This window comes from Limulus polyphemus, unplaced genomic scaffold, assembly GCF_000517525.1.
Source record: "Limulus polyphemus unplaced genomic scaffold, Limulus_polyphemus-2.1.2 Scaffold4103, whole genome shotgun sequence".
Taxonomy (NCBI): domain Eukaryota; kingdom Metazoa; phylum Arthropoda; class Merostomata; order Xiphosura; family Limulidae; genus Limulus; species Limulus polyphemus.
Window position 1 is genome coordinate 86,533 of NW_013669713.1, and position 3,242 is coordinate 89,774.

The following is a 3,242-nucleotide window of genomic DNA, read 5'->3' on the forward strand; positions in this document are numbered from 1 at the left end:
TAACGTGACCCATCATTAGACAAGTTCATCCAATAACGTGACCCATCATTAGACAAGTTCATCCAATAACGTGACCCATCATTAGACAAGTTCATCCAATAACATATTGACGTTTAGCTGAAAGGGCATTTTCTGACAGGAAGTGTGCTAACAATGACTTTTAGTTTAGTGGGCACTTTCTGAAAAGAAGTGTGCTAACAATGGCGTTTAGCTGAGCGGGCACTTTCTGACAGGAAATGTGGTAACACTGACGTTTAACTGAGTGGGCACTTTCTGAGATGAAACTTACAAACACTGATATTTATGTAAGAGGACATTCTGTGATTATACTGTTTAATAGTCTCTCTATATGATAGAAACTTCAAAATCTCAGCTGTTCCACGATCACCAACTCTTTCCTGCTCTCCAGGCTTAACCAATGTTACATAGTATGATCGATAAAACCACTTAAGATGAAAAGAACACTTGGAACTTTGGTTACTACACGCAACACACCATCGGTTCTCCATAAGCAGCAGAGAAGCTGTTAAAAGTTTCCAATTACCAATTCCATAGGATGTACCAGCACCATTGTAGTAAAAATTCAGCACAAAACGGATTAAAGTACAATTCTGTAAAAAAAAATATGTATAGAATAAAAATTGGCATGAGGTTTTAAAATTGACTTTGTGCTACGTATGTATGATAACCATCAAGTATATAAGCACTAGTACGAAACGTGAACATCGACGTGGTAAGTCAAAAATATGTAAACAACTTTAACATATTAAAGCCTCTGTTGTACTAAATATCGGCGATAAATCGTCCATGTTTAAATTGCTCTTTCTCCTCGGAATAAAACACCTGTTCTGGAACTATCAATAAAATCTCATTACAGTAAGCCCCGAAAAACATGCATTAAATATATTTCCTGGTGGGTCTCAGCTCCACGTTGTATAAACTAAACATCTTAACTTGGATCTAGACTTTGTGAAGATTAGTGCGTGTAATTTAATTGAAAACCGAATTCCCCAGCGGCTTTTCTGGGTTTCATTTATTTTTCAAGACGTATTGGAAATTAGGAGTGGTTTAGAAAGATGGACTCCTTTGAAGTTTGTTTTATATCCACTGTTCTCTGTGTAATCGGACTTTGCAAGATACAAGTCAATTTTCTCAACTCACATTGACAGATACTTACTTAATCTATTTTTAACTCTCCATTGCCTTAAATAAATCATGCTATATAGATATGGTTCACCTTGAGTAACATAATTTACGTAATGTTTCCAACACATTAATGAAACTTCAACGTTAAGAAGTTTAACACGGTTTTTATTATTTTATAAAAAATAATTTATAACATTTATTTATATGTGTGTATGTACATAATGTACAGATTTTAAGATATAAATATAGATTTAACTTTAATTGCAACACAATATAACTTATGGATTGCTAGTTTTCTCATTAAGATAAATTACAAAGTATGCAATGCCTTTTCCACACGAACATTTCATTTAACCTAGCTCGCGCCATCTATTATAGAAAAGTGGTACTTCAACAGTTTAAATTAGTTAAGTGTTCTTTAAAGAATACACAATTCAGATAATAGTAAAACAAGTTTTCTAATTTTTATATTAACCAATGGATATAATAAATGACAAGAATGTCTGTCATTTAATACTTTGACATAATACAGGATAAGTGTAACGTTCAACGCTTTATAATGTAATATCGTATTATATCCTAATTATCTTGTTTAATTCAAATATGTATCGTATTATATCTTAAGTATGTACTTTATTTTCATTAATTTAGTGGTTTATCTGAAATCAACCCTTAGCAATAAAACTGTGTGTGTGTGTAGTACATATATAATTAAACAAACATTTCGTTTTGATAAGTAAGTAAAAGTTTGACTGCATTTAAAGCGAGTAAATTGTTATTTACATTATATATCATTAGAAGTTGTTACAAGCGTGTATAATAACATGAACGTATAATTTAGCTGTGCGACTAAAATTGTCGACTCGTTAGTTTACTAGAAGAGTACCCAGTATTGCTCGGATGAAAATAGCTTTAAATATCCCAAGTTGTTTTGATTGAATCAATCATTAATTATGATTTTTTGAAAAAAAAAATCAAAACGACTTCCTTACTAGCTAAATATTTTGATTAAAATCAATAAAAATTAGAAAGTGAGAAAAAACACATATATTTGCTAAAGCTATTTTAATCGAAGTAAAACCTGCTACATTGCTCTTGCTTGTGCTTCGTACGACATTTCAAGTTTCCAAAACAATATTCTCTACTTTCCCGATTTTTGATGTTTGGTTAAGTGTCGTTTGCAGCGTATTCTGACTTTATTATCGTTCTATTTAATGAAGAATTGGTTTATTCTCTTCTCGTTGCAACACAACGTAAATTAAAACTTGCCGATGTCAAACGTTTTTGTACAGTCATCGTATAGCTGATTCTTGCGAGTACACGCAAGCAAAGCAAAAGATATGGCTGAAGCAAGCCTATTTAGTTGAGGGAGTGTACGCGCATGTTCAAGACTTCGGGGGAGCTAGAGAGTAGGCATGTATGTGTAGAAAAGCACAAACGAAGGCTCCACGAAGTTTTTAAATCGTTTTAACACATAATTGATCATGGATAGAATAATTAGAAGGCCTCACACAGAGAAGAAATGTAAATAATGGTCCTTTTGATGACCAATTGGTCGTCCTTTTTGCCAAAAAGTGCTGTATTATTTCGTTTCCGAGAGTGAAAATTGAACACAAAATAATACAGAACTGCATGTTAAGCCTAGAGTTTAAAACATAGAAGAGATCTGTACGATAAGCCTAAAGCCTATCACATCAAACAGAACTGTACGATAAGCCTAAACTTTAATACATGAAACAGAAGTGGATGATAAGCCTAAAGTCTATCACATCAAACAGAACTGTACGATAAGCCTAAACTTTAATACATGAAACAGAAGTGGATGATAAGCCTAAAGTCTATCACATCAAACAGAACTGTACGATAAGCCTAAACTTTAATACATGAAACAGAAGTGGATGATAAGCCTGAAGTCTAGCACAAAAGAAACTAGAACGATGTATCAACTAGTAATATTACAACTAATAACTCATTATGAATTTTTAGCCGCGGCATATCTGCTCATAGAATGGCTCCGAGTTCTATTTATTTTCAAGTACAAACTTTTAGCTCATAGCTCCATCATCTTTTGACCGATTTGAGATCTAAATTACAGT